At 43.0% G+C, this 13,893-nt stretch overlaps 1 pseudogene; it reads right to left on the bottom strand.

Moving 5' to 3' along the window:
- Window positions 1-7,762: 7,762 nt before the first annotated feature.
- On the bottom strand, window positions 7,763-8,650 carry LOC133084836 (zinc finger protein 771-like; annotated as a pseudogene).
- Between the last annotated feature and the right edge of the window lie 5,243 nt (window positions 8,651-13,893).

Genomic DNA, 13,893 nt, shown 5'->3' with positions numbered 1-13,893 from the left:
GGGATGCTTCCGCCAGAAGCATTTATGCGCTCGCCTCATAGCTCACTCTCACTTCATTCAGGTTTTCTATATAATGACACCTGATCCAAGAGTCCTTCCCTGAACCTTTATCAAACATATGAGCCCTGCCAGCATTTTAACTACTATCTGTCCTCTTACCTGCCTTTATTTTCCTTGGAGTACCTATCAACATTAATTACCTATTGATTCAGTTGATTGATCATTGCCTTTCTCCAGTAGAATGTAGGCTCCCTAAAAGCAGGGTTTACCACTCCCCCCCGCCTTATTTTGCATTTATAGTCTCAGTGTTAGAAGAGTGCCTGACCTGCAGCAGGTGCTCAATAAATTTTTTTTTCAATGAACGAACAGAAGAAATAGTAGATGGTTTTCAGTGTATTGGTATGGAAGTATTTGATTTTCTTATTTAAAATCTATAAAATGCTGGTTGTGGCTCTACGATTAATCAACTCTATGACTCTTTACCTCTTTGTTCCTTTGCTGAGCTCATATAGGGTAATGGAAGATTCATTCTAAATGGGCTTTGCTAGAAGACTCTCTTCCTGCTTGGAGTTCTACTGGAAAACTGATACACCGCTATCGAGAAACATGATTTTTGTGAAATTTCCTCTGCAACACCACTGAAGATCTCTCCTACTCCAACAGTGATAGATCAGGGATTGAACAAGATCAGCACCCTTTGGTCACTTCTTCACAAGAGCAGGATTTATTTTCAACTCCATCTAATTATTTTCTGGAACCTTCTTTTGTAGAATCATTACTGTGTTATTTTATGGGAGGATGCTGGGGGTAAACTGCTCTAAAGCAAGGATATATTGAAAATGTTTCCTCTGTGGCCAGACTGTCCAAATTTGACTTTGGAGTCAGTATTTTTATTGGATATTTAGTGCTTATCAAAATCACCTGCAGCCAAAATAAAATGTCAATCAGAGGCATACATTATACTGCTAGAAATTCAAGATTTCATAGGATTTTTGTGATGTATGGTATGGTATGACAGAAATTAAATTGAATATGCCATTTCAAATAAATCCTGAGGATGGAAAAATATATATAATTTTTAATATTTGCTAAAAATATATTATTCTCTAGCAGTGAATGCCACAGTCAAAATACATAACTAATTTTAAGCCAGACCCCAAACGAGTAAATACATATAAAATTTCAAATGTTGGTATGCACAGTAAAAAACAAACAAATAAAAACTAAAAGAACACTGTAGGCAGACCTGTTTTATATAAGGTGGTCATAGACAATCTTCCAAGTCTGAGATATCAGAATCAAGACCTGAAGGGGAGGAGGGAACAGCCTGCAGGTCTGTGGAAGAAGAACTTCCAGGTGAAATAATAGCAAGTGCCAAGGTATAGAGGTGGAGACATTCTGGGTATTGTCCAGGGAAGCAATGAAGCAGATGTGTTAGGGCAGAGTGAATGGGGTCAGGAGTGGTGTTAGATGAGTTAAGGAGGGTGGTGGGGGTGTAAGTGGTGTAGGACTTTTAGACCACTGTCGTGACTTTGGCATTTACTTAGTGTGAGATTAGAATCCAAGACAGGGTTTCCACCGGAGGAGAAACGTGGTCAGGTTTCCTTTAAGGGAATGACTCTGCAGTGAGGAAAATTGACTGTATAAAGAAAGAGACGATATAAAATGAGAAGGAAAAAATGAAAACCAGTTAGCAATCTCTGTACAAAAGAGAGGAAACTTTAGCTTGGAGACAGTAGAGGTGGTCAGATTCAGGATCTACTTAGAAGCTGATAGGTCTTCTGATGGACTGAATGATGTTTAGTGAGAAGACAACCATGACTGAGACTTCTTGCTTGAGCAACTGGTCAGAGGGGATTGCCATTTATTGAGATACAAAACAGTGTGGGAGGAGCCACTTTCTGGCTCATTTTGAATTAATTTTTGAATATGGTATAAGGTAAGGGACCAATCTTATTCTTTTCTGGATATCCAGTTTTCTCAGCACCATTTGCGGGAAAGACTGTCCTTTCTCCATTGAATGGTCTTGGAAGTCTTGTCAACACCATTTGACCACATTTATTTCTGGGCTCTCTATTCTGTGCCACTGGAGTATATGTCTGTCTTTATGCCAGCACCACACTGTTTTGAATACTGTCGCTTTACAGTAAGTTTTGAAATCAGGAAGTGTGAGAACTCCAATTTTGTTCTTCTTTTTCAAAATTGTTGTTTATATGTGCACAACATTGTGTAAATTTTATATATATATCTGTATATATAACATTATATCTAACACTGTGTAGGTTTAAGGTGTACACTATGATGATCTGATACATGTATATACTGTGAAATGATTACTTCAGTATGGTTAGTTCATATAATTTGATGCTATTTTATTTATTTATTTATTTTTGGTATTATTTATTAACTTTGATCCTTTCAGGATCTTAGTTCCCTGACCAGGGATCAAACCCGGGCCCTGGCAGTGGAAGCTCAGAGTCCTAACCACTGGACCACCAGGGAATTCCCAATGTTATTTTAAATATGAATTGTTTTCTTAATTTCCTTTTGAGGTTGTTCATTGTTATTAAATAGAAATAAACTAATTTTTGGTGAATCCTTCCCCCCTGTATAGTATCGCTTAATATCCTGTGAAAGTAGTGTTCTGAAGAGCACAGTTTGAAAAATACTGCCCAAAGGGATATCCTAATTTTTATTGTTGTTGCAGAGGCTTTCTTTGAACCTATTTGCTTTTTCACATTATTTGAAGAACTCTCCTTATGTAATTTTTAACATTTATGATGAATCATGTTCTTATTTATTTTGAAGGAAAAAACCCTACAGAATTTTAATAATGCCCATAGTCCAATGAAAGTTAATTTATCCATCTACCAGAACTCCCTATTTATTTACATTTCACTAATTCAAGGGATGAAGTTCAAATTTATATTCTATTGCATGTGAACTATATGACTTTGGACATCCTGCTTCATGATTCTGAGCTTAAGCTTTCTAAATCTGTAAGACAGAGTAACAGCATCAGGCTTATTTTTGTTATAATCAAAAAATATACATATGTGTATGTCACTTTAGAGAGTGTTTCCGGTTGGGGAATGAAGAATGTGGATTGTATTTAGCCTTTGATCTTGGTTCCTTAAGTTCTAAGTTATGATATTAAACTCTTAAAAACTTGCTTTATACCCTAAAAAATGAAGACGTATATGCAGATCATATGGTCTAATAATACCATTCATTCATTTCTATTATTTAGGCTTGAGAGTGTTACTAGACTTATTAATTTCTCTGATACGGTCTGACAAACTGATGTTTGAAAGCACAAAAGTGAGTGGTACTTTCTGAGATGGGAGAGTTAGATAAGACATTTCTAAACATGATTTCTAGGAAACATTGCCTGAACAAACTAGTAAGTGAAAAAGAGTCGGATCCTTGCTTTGTGGTAGCAATATTCCCTTCTCTCCATTATGAAATGCAATCATTTAATTTTATTTATTTATTTTGGCTGCACCACGTGGCTTGCAGGATCTTAGTACAGTACCCTGACCAGGGACTGAGCCCGGGACCCCTGCAGCTCAAGGGCAGAGTCCTAACCACTGGACCACCAGGGAATTCCCCACAATCATTTTAATACAGCTCAACGTACTGTGTAAGAATAAACTCGTTAATAAGGATAAAACACCATTGAAATCATTGACTGAAGAGGCTTTACCTGAGATCTTTTATTTCCCTTATTCAAAATTGTGGAACAGATTTGCCCCCAAAGATTGTAATTATTCTTGTCTTTAATCTCAGTTCTCTGGAGAAGTTTAAACTAACTTATCACTAGCCTCAGAAGAGGCACTGCTGTTATCTCCATGGTGATAACGTGCTTTCTGCTACACAGAATACAGCTGCTGTTATTTCTCAAAGGGCTTACTTCCCAAGCAGGAAAGTCCATTCTAGTGTAAAAGACTCTAAAGGAGAAATGTCAGCAGTATGTGGTTTCTTATTTCTTAACTCTGGTTGGAGGTAGGAAGAAGAGGAAAGAGATTCTGGTTCCCTGAGAAGTCACTGTTATCAGAGGTGATGCATGTGTCCAGGTGCCGTCCCTGTGTTTCTGAGGTGCCTGGTGTCCTGCAGGCAGCTCTGTCCCTTGCTCGGGCTCAGTGAGATGGCAGGATTCCATATCATCACTTCATCCCACCCGCCAAAACCCTCAGTCCCAGAAGGGTCCCCACAGTCTGTTGTCTCTCTGTCAAAACCACAAGTGCTCAAGGATCCATTCATCCTTTCATTCTTTTATTTGTTGACTTACTCACTTGCTCATCAACATGTATGTACTGAGCACAACGTGTAAGGCATTTCTGGGGATACAGAGATGAAAAAAAATTTATGTCCTCAAGGGAATCTCAGTCTATTGAGCTGATAAACAAATAGGTAATTCAACTCCAATATGATTATTGTCAGAGCACAGAGGAAGGATACCTTATCCGTGAGGTGGAGGGAGAAGGTTACACTTGAGATTAAAAGATAAATACACTTTTTCCAATTTAAGGAGTAAAGTTTGAAATTCCAGGCACAGGGGACATCTCACGCGAAAGCACAGGGCCATGGCACCAGGCAGTTCGCTATTGTTGCTGGAGGATGGATGATGCTCCGGCTGCTTACACTGAGTCTCTGCTGCGGGTGGCCAGGCTGCTGCCTGGTCCTAGTCTATGAAGGAACAGGTGCTTCCTCTTCCCCATCTCCAGGGCACTAGCGCCCAGTGGCAGTTGGGAATTGAGCCTGATGTCTTGGCAGATGGCAGGGTTGGGTGGTTCCTGTCCAGCTCCACTTTCAGAAAGTGGCCATTATCCTGCCCTTGATCACCTTATATGCATCTCCTGGAGTGAACAGACTTTTTACTATGACTTTCTTGGCCTCTGCCTCACTTGATGATCTGCATGTCTCTTTCAACAACTCACTGAGATAAAATCTTTACCGGTGGTGGGGCTAGCTAAGCCTTCTCCCCACATTTGCATCTCTGCGATTACTCCCTGCAGGCCTCCTGTGAGGCTGCATGTCCTCCTTATCTTCCCATAATGGCCAGTTGGTGGACAGTCCCCTCTTTCAACTTCCATCTGGGTCTTCACAGGGATAGAAAAAGAGATTGTTCCAGAAATAAGTTACAGTTCAACACTTTTAAGAGAGTAGAGTACATAAAGGGAGTATAAATGACCAATAGGAAAAGAAAACAGTAAACAGTAGTAAAGAAGAGAAAATAAACACTAAATATAGTAGAGTGGTATAGTCTTTATATGTATTATTGAAATACATATAATTTAAGTGGTGGCTCCAAAGCCTTCTAGGAAGGGATGTGGCTACATTGGTTGTCTGGACAGATGAATAGCAATTATGGCTTAGAACATGTATTTTACGATAATGGTTTTAAAAACATTCCATATCTATTAATTCTTTACACAAATCCTCCACCATAAGAGTCCTCAAGTATAAAAATAATTTTGGCTTTATCTGTCATTTACCTTTATGGTGCAATCTGATACTCTAGCAAATTAGGGATGTCCTGAAAAGAGCTGCTGAGGGTATGATGTGGGAAGACACTGGGAGGGGCTTGCTGGGAGGAGGAAGTGTTGTGTCTCCATCCCTGAGGCTTCAGATTAGAGAGAATGTAGACATTCTTTAGGTGGCTTGCCGGGACTTGTTGAGGTGGAACTTTTCCCCAGTGTTCTGCAGGGGCTGGGGACAAGGCACTGACGGAACCCCAAGGTGCTGGCTTCACAATACACAAACTTCTAATCCATTTGCTCAAATACAATCCAAGTAATGGAAAGAAAAATAAAATCAGACAATCTAGTCATTGGACAGCAATAAGTTAAAGTAGTCACAATGTCGCCACTGGAGTCACAGCCTCACACCTTTGACAGGGATTAGTGTAACATTTCTAGGTGAAAGCCAGGCCACTGGGAATTCCCTACAGGACACCAAGACAGCTGCTAGGGCTCACAGTCGCCGTGTTTGCTCTAATATATTCCTCTTGCTCCAAAGACAAAACTTGGGTAATCAACTAGTGAATTTTGTGCAATTTTTCATGAGTTTCCCAGCAGAGTTTCCCCCTCTTTTTTTTTTTTTTGTCAGTTACCAGATGCTAATATGCTAATAGGATGATGTTGGCTTAGATGGGGATCATAAATATTCAAATCAGTTCCATGAGTGCTTGTTATGTGCCTGGCTGTGGCTCCGATAAAAGATGAGTAAAACACAGTCCTGATCCTCAGAGAAGCAGGCTAATTGTTTGAGAGGAATGCTAAAAATGAGGTATGATGTTGTCTCACATTTATATCGGAATTATATCCTTAAATACTGAAATTCATGGCAGTGTATGACAAAGGACCCAAATGAGCATCCCAGATAAGGAATTTTAGTATTTATGTATGGGTAGCAGGTCACATTAGCGTGGTTTCACAGTAATACAGGAAGTTTTGGTGAGCTAGTTGTGTCAACAAGAACAGAAATGATCAAGAAAAAAAAAAAAGCTAACAGGTAGCACTTGTTTGGTTTGTTTTTTCGTTTTTTTTTTTTTTATACTCTGGTCCTGCTCCTCATCCCATGTCCCCATCTCAGTGACACTGCCTGTGGTCACCCAAGCTAAGAAATGAAATCAGCCCCATCTCTCCTTTCCCCACGTCCACTTTAACTCCTATTAATTCTAGCTCAATAATATGCCATATCTCTCCCTCCCCTCTAATCCCTCAAGGCTTCTTTGTGGCCTTGGAACCTTTAACCTGGCTTCCAGGGTCCTTAGTGGTCTGTCTCCTGCCAACGTCCTTGCTTGTTGTCCCTGCCTTCCACCCCAGAGGACATCTGCAAGCTCTAACAAGTCTGGCATGCAGGTTCAGGGGTTCTCTCCATACGTCCCCAACCCCAACTCTCTTGACCTTAAGACCAGCTTAAATGCCACCTCTGAGAAGAGCCTCTCTAAACTCCAAGATTGCACTGAAGACCTCTCCTATCCAACTCCCCCATTAGAGTTCCAATGACAAGGGACTGCACTTGCCTGTGTACTTGTCCCCACTGTGCCATTCACTGGCTGTCAGTACCTATTTACTCACCTGCAGAAATGGAGGTAAAAAAGTTACCTAACTTTAGGATGCTTTGAGGATGAAAATGAGCTAATAATAATGTAGCACTCAAGTTCTTTAACCTAGTGCTAAAGTTTCCACTATTGCTTCTCTTTACTAGACTGAGTTCCATGAGGTTCATGCCGGCTCACTCAAAGCTCTGCAGAATGCACTGCCTGTTGATCACGAACGCGCTAAATTTATGGACCCTTCTAGGTCTGAGGTCATGAAGACATAACCAAGGGCCAAGCGTGGAATGACTCCACACACACACACAAAACCAGTTCCTGGAACACTTTTGGGCTTATAGCCCCACTTGACTCCATGACAATTCACCTAAATCACCTAAGCCTGGGGAGACTCCCAACTTTCCTCCTAATTCACACCCCACCCACCTCATTCACAGGCACGGGTGGGGTGAGGATATAATACTTTATTCCCTCTAACACGGGCCGAGGGAATGTAATGAGGGGGAGGTGGGCGCGTTTCCAGGGACCCCGGTAGGGGATCCTCCCTGTCTCCCAGTTCCAGGGCAGCCAGGGCCGCTGTCCCACCCTATCTGAGACGCAGGTGTCGGGGCGGGGAGTTGTCCAGGTTAACGCAGCCCCAGGTCGGGATACCAGCGCGCCCCTCCCCAGTTCGCACCCCGCGGAGACAAGAATGGCGGTTCAACTGCACTCACAATCTGGACAGCGCTCGGTGTCAGTGGCTCCGGCGGGTAGCTTAGAGTCCCGGCCGCCGCCCGCGTAGATATAGAGATGGTGCAGGTGCGCGCGACGGTGGCGGACGAAGTGCGAGCTGAGGCGGAAGCGCCGGCGGCACTCGGCACGTGGGTAGGGCCGCTCGCCTGTGTGCGTGCGCGCATCCTCCGCCAGGTTGGAGCGGTGGCCAAAGCCGCGGCCGCACACAGCGCAGCAGCGCGGCTTCTCGCCCGTGTGCACGCGCCGGTGCTTGGCCAGCGCCGAGCTCTGGGTGAAGCGCGTGCCGCAGTCGGCGCATGAGTACGGCCGCTCGCCCGTGTGCACGCGCAGGTGCTGTGCATAGTTGGAGCTCTGCGCGAAGCGGCGGCCGCATTGTGCGCATGCGTACGGCTTTTCGCCCGGGTGGCGACGGCGGTGATGCTGCAGGTTCGAGGCGGCTGAGAAGTGTCTGTCTCATTCTGGGCGTTCGTAAGGCCGCTTGCCCGTATGCGTGCGGCTGTGTTTGGTCAGCGCCGACTTCTGCGAGAAGCGCCGGCCGCACTCGGTGCACGCAAAGGGCCGCTCGCCCGTGTGTATGCGGGCGTGCTTGGCCAATGTGGAGCGGCGCGCAAAGGCAAGGCCGCAGTCCCAGCATGCATGTGGGCGCGCCGGGTACGCTGACGGCGCTGGCGCCTCGCTCGGGACCTCCTTGTTGTCCATGGGGATCTTGAGTTTCACCACTTCATACTTCTCTTCACCCTCATCCTCCTCACCCTTCACCAGCAGCACCATCTCTTCTTGCATCCTTTCCTCCTCCTCCTCCTCTGTCTGCTGTTCATCGGGCATCTTGGTGTCCAGCCGCAGGTTCGGGTGCTCGCGCTGCCCCAGGCCAGGGCGCCGGGCCCACGTAGCACTTGTGATGTGGCAGACACTTTTCTAAGTTCTTTACTTTGGGGACTTACGTGGTGGTTCAGTGTAAGACTCCACGCTCCCAATGCAGGGGGCACAGGTTCGATCTCTGGTCGGGGAGGTAAGATCCCGCCTGCCACACGAGGCAGCCAAAAGATAAATAAGTAAAACAAGTTCTTTATTACATTACTCATTTATTCCTTGGAAAAACGATGGGGTATGTACTATTATAATCATCCATGACGGTAGTCTCTGCTCTTAACTGCTAAATCCCATTGCCTCTCTCTGCAATGGGTACAAGGCGTGTTTATGAAGAAATTTAGATAGCATTTGGAAATTCTATATTGTATGTGAAGAGAGACAGTGCCATCTCTATCCCGTGGGTAGCATTTAATTGTTTCTTCAACATAGCATATTGTTTGAGTTAAGGATAGATAATATACTTTCAAAATAGAATGATGACAGATGTTTTAAAATTTTCTTCCTTGATTTGCTTTTAAAAGAGCAGAGATAACGTCAATCTATTTATTCAAATGCCTCTAAAATGATAGTTTATATTTTCTAGATATAAATTTTGTATTTTGAGATGTCGATTTATCAGACTTACTATTTGCAATTGTAAACGTAAGTGATTGATTCATACTATATACAGACTCCAAAGGAGGACTTTTCTACATATTAGATTAATTGATTGTAGGTTTTGTAGCAAAACCCACACATTTTCCTTTATACGGTGGGCAATTTGCCGAACAGCTTTTGGGTAACTTACTAATGTGCCGATAACCTGTTTTCAGCTTCACTGTGATGAGTCCTCAGTCCTTATGTCTGAAGACAGAAAAAGACCCATAGAGAAGAGTATATCACTTCTCCAGTTCTTAGTATTTAAGTGGTGAATTATACTTCTAAAGAGAGAACAATCTCATATTTGGCATCTGTTATTAAATATGTGGTTTCCATCTTCTTTGGGGGTAAATTTTTAAGTTGTTTCATAAAAATTCTAACACTTGTATTAGTAACTAATCAACACTGATAGAAGTGTAGAGCATTTTAATTAATATCATATCTGACTGGACTTGTTCTGAGTTTAATGATGGGAGACATAAAATATTAATGACCTCAAAATGAATGTATGAAAACATTTTATTGGTCTTATCCCAATTATAATTTCTTTTAACTTGGTTTTTAGTTTGAAGCATATTATTTTTTTTCAAACAAGGAAGATACAGCAAGGATATATTTATTTCAACACGGATTGGTTGCTTTAATTAATTTTTAAAGAAGAACAGAAAATGGTCTTATTAATGTGTAATGGAATATGATAGCTCTTATTTTACATTTTTATTTGAATTTTTCATTTGTTGCATTGAGATGTTTTGGACACGTTGAATATTCCAGTGCAAAGTTTCAAGTTCTTTCTTTATGGTTAATTGCAAAGAAGGACAAGAATATTAAAGACTCTTTTTTTTTTAAATTTATTTATTTATTTATTTATTTTTGGCTGTGTTGGGTCCCCGTTTCTGCGTGAGGGCTTTCTCTAGTTGCGGCAAGCGGGGGCCACTCCTCATCGCAATGCGCGAGCCTCTCACTATCGTGGCCTCTCTTGTTGCGGAGCACAGGCTCCAAATGCGCAGGCTCAGTAGTTGTGGCTCACGGGCTTAGTTTCTCCGCGGCATGTGGGATCTTCCCAGACCAGGGCTCGAACCCGTGTCCCCTGCATTAGCAGGCAGATTCTCAACCACTGCGCCACCAGGGAAGCCCTAAAGACTCTTGATGAAAGAGGCTGATCTTTCAGGAAAAAGCCTCTTCATTCAAGGGCTTTCCAAAATTTGCTTTGGGAGTACTGTTTGTCATTTAACTCTTGCTTGTGTTACCTTACTTATACAATCAAATTATTTCATTTCCTTGCAGGGATATGTGTCTTAATACGCCATTTGTAAAAAGATTTAGAATTTATGGGTGAAAGATTTTAGTGACTCTATGACATGTAGACAGAACAGACAAAGTGAACTTCAGAATTGCTGGGACATAAAACACCAGACTGAAAATAAATAATAATAAAAAAAAAAGAAACAAAAAGTATGTTTATCTCCAAATGGTATTCATTGTATATTTACTCAAACAGTGGTTTCTATGATTTTAGTAGCAATATTTTCCAGAATAGATAATTTTGTGACATGCAAATAAAAACGATCCCCGATTTATAATAGCAAAAATATAGTTTGATAAGTTGCTATGCAGATTGCTGACTTTCTAGTGATCATAGACCTTAAGATAAGGAATTTAGTTAGTTCTCCATGTGCATAACATTTAAATATTAACATAATAGAAAGTGCAAAACTTTAGTTATGTCTTTTTTGTCAAGACTGTGTGGGGTTGCATGAATTGTTGAGAAGAATGTGCATGAGAAGGAAGAGCAATAAATGAACATTCAAATATGTACTATTTCTGATTATAGAAATATTGTATTTGCAAAACTATATTGTTGGAGGGAGCTTCAAGATGGCGGAAGAGTAAGACGCAGAGATCACCTTCCTCCCCACCAATAAATCAGAAATACATCTACATGTGGAACAACTCCTACAAAAGACCCACTGAACGCTGGCAGAAGACCTCAGACCTCCCAAAAGGCAAGAAACTCCCCATGTACCTGGGTAGGGAAAAGAAAAAAGAAAAAACAGACACAAAAGAATAGGGACGGGACCTGCACCTCGGGGAGGGAGCTGTGAAGGAGGAAAGGTTTCCACACACTAGGAAGCCCCTTCGTGGGTGGAGACTGCGGGTTGCGGAGGGGGGAAGCTTCGGAGCCACGGAGGAGAGCGCAGCCACAGGGGTGCGGAGGGCAAAGCGGAGAGATTCCCGCACAGAGGAGTGGTGCCGACCAGCACTCACCTTCCCGAGAGGCTTGTCTGCTCACCCGCTGGGGCGGGCGGGGGCTGGGAGCTGAGGCTCGGGCTTCGGTCAGATCCCAGGGAGAGGACCGGGGTTGGCTGCGTGAACACAGCCTGAAGGGGGCTAGTGCGCCATGGCTAGCCGGGAGGGAGTCTGGGGAAAAGTCTGGAGCTGCCAAAGAGGCAAGAGACTTTTTCTTGCCTCTTTGTTTCCTGGTGCGCAAGGAGAGGGGATTAAGAGCGCCGCTTAAAGGAGCTCCAGAGACGAGCATGAGACGCGGCTATCAGCGCGGACCCCAGAGACGGACATGAGACGCTAAGGCTGCTGTTGCAGCCACCAAGAGGCCTGTGTGCAAGCACAGGTCACTATCCACACGTCCCCTCCCGGGAGCCTGTGCAGCCCACCACTGCCAGGGTCCCGTGATCCAGGGACAACTTCCCCAGGAGAACGCACGGCGCGCCTCAGGCTGGTGCAACGTCACGTTGGCCTCTGCAGCCGCAGGCTTGCTCCGCACTCCGTACCCCTCCCTTCCCCCGGCCTGAGTGAGCCAGAGCCCCCGAATCAAATGCTTCTTTAACCCCGTCCTGTCTGGGTGGGAACAGACGCCCTCAGGCGACCTACAAGCAGAGGTGGGGCCAAATCCAAAGCTGAACCCCAGGAGCTGTGGGAACAAAGAAGAGAAAGGGAAATTTCTCCCAGCAGCCTCAGGAGCAGCGGATTAAATCCCCACAATCAACTTGATGTACCTGCATCTGTGGAATACCTGAATAGACAACGAATCATCCCAAATTGAGGCAGTGGACTTTGGGAGCAACGATATATATATATATTTCCCCTTTTTCTCCTTTTGTGAGTGTGTATGTGTATGCTTCTGTGTGTGATTTTGTCTGTATAGTTTTGCTTTAACCATTTGTCCTAGGGTTCTGTCTCTCCGTTTTGGTTTTTTTTTGTACAGTTTTTAGCACTTGTTATCATTGGTGGATTTGTTTTTTGGTTTGGTTGCTCTCTTCTTTCTTTCTTTCTTTTTTTTGTGTTTTTATTACTTAAAAAATTTTTTTTTAATACTTATTTTTTCTTTTAATAACTTTATTTTATTTTATTTTATCTTCTTCTTTCTTTCTTTCTTTCTTTTTTCCCTTTTATTCTGAGCCGTGTGGATGACAGGCTCTTGGTGCTCCAGCCAGGCGTCAGAGCTGTGCCTCTGAGGTGAGAGAGACAAGTTCAGAACACTGGTCCACAAGAGACCCCCCAGCTCCACGTAATATCAAACAGCAAAAGTCTCCCAGAGATCTCCATCTCAACACCAAGACCCAGCTCCACTCAACGACCAGCAAACTACAGTGCTGGACACCCTATGCCAAACAACTAGCAAAACAGGAACACAACCCATCCATTAGCAGAGAGGCTGCCTAAAATCATAATAAAGCCACAGAAACCCCAAAACACACCACCAGACGTGGACCTACCCACCAGAGAGACAAGATCCAGACTCATCCACCAGAACACAAGCACTAGTCCCCTCCACCAGGAAGCCTACACAACCCACTAAACCAACCTTAGCCACTGGGGACAGACACCAAAACAACGGGAATGACGAACCTGCAGCCTGTGAAAAGGAGACCCCAAACACAGTAAGTTAAGCAAAATGAGAAGACAGAGAAACACACAGCAGATGAAGGAGCAAGGCAAAAACCCACCAGACCTAACAAATGAAGAGGAAGTAGGCAGTCTACCTGAAAAAGAATTCAGAATAATGATAGTAAAGATGATCCAAAATCTTGGAAATAGAATGGAGAAAATACAAGAAACGTTTAACAAGGACCTAGAAGAACTAAAGAGCAAACAAACAGTGATAAACAACACAACAAATGAAATTAAAAATTCTTTAGAAGGGATCAATAGCAGAAAAACTGAGGCAGAAGAACGGATAAGTGACCTGGAAGATAAAATAGTGGAAATAACTACTGCAGAGCAGAATAAAGAAAAAAGAATGAAAAGAATTGAGGACAGTCTCACAGACCTCTGGGACAACATTAAACGCACCAACATTCGAATTATAGGGGTCCCAGAAGAAGAAGAGTAAAAGAAAGGGACTGAGAAAATATTTGAAGAGATTATAGTTGAAAACTTCCCTAATATGGGAATGGAAATAGTTAATCAAGTCCAGGAAGCACAGAGAGTCCCATACAGGATAAATCCAAGGAGAAACACGCCAAGACACATATTAATCAAACTACCAAAAATTAAATCCAAAGAAAAAATATTAAAAGCAGCAAGGGAAAAACAACAAATAACACACAGGGAATCCCCATAAGGTTAAC

The sequence above is a fragment of the Eubalaena glacialis genome, chromosome 2, assembly GCF_028564815.1.
Source record: "Eubalaena glacialis isolate mEubGla1 chromosome 2, mEubGla1.1.hap2.+ XY, whole genome shotgun sequence".
NCBI classification, from domain to species: Eukaryota; Metazoa; Chordata; class Mammalia; order Artiodactyla; family Balaenidae; genus Eubalaena; species Eubalaena glacialis.
This window is presented reverse-complemented; position numbering and strand designations above follow the sequence as displayed.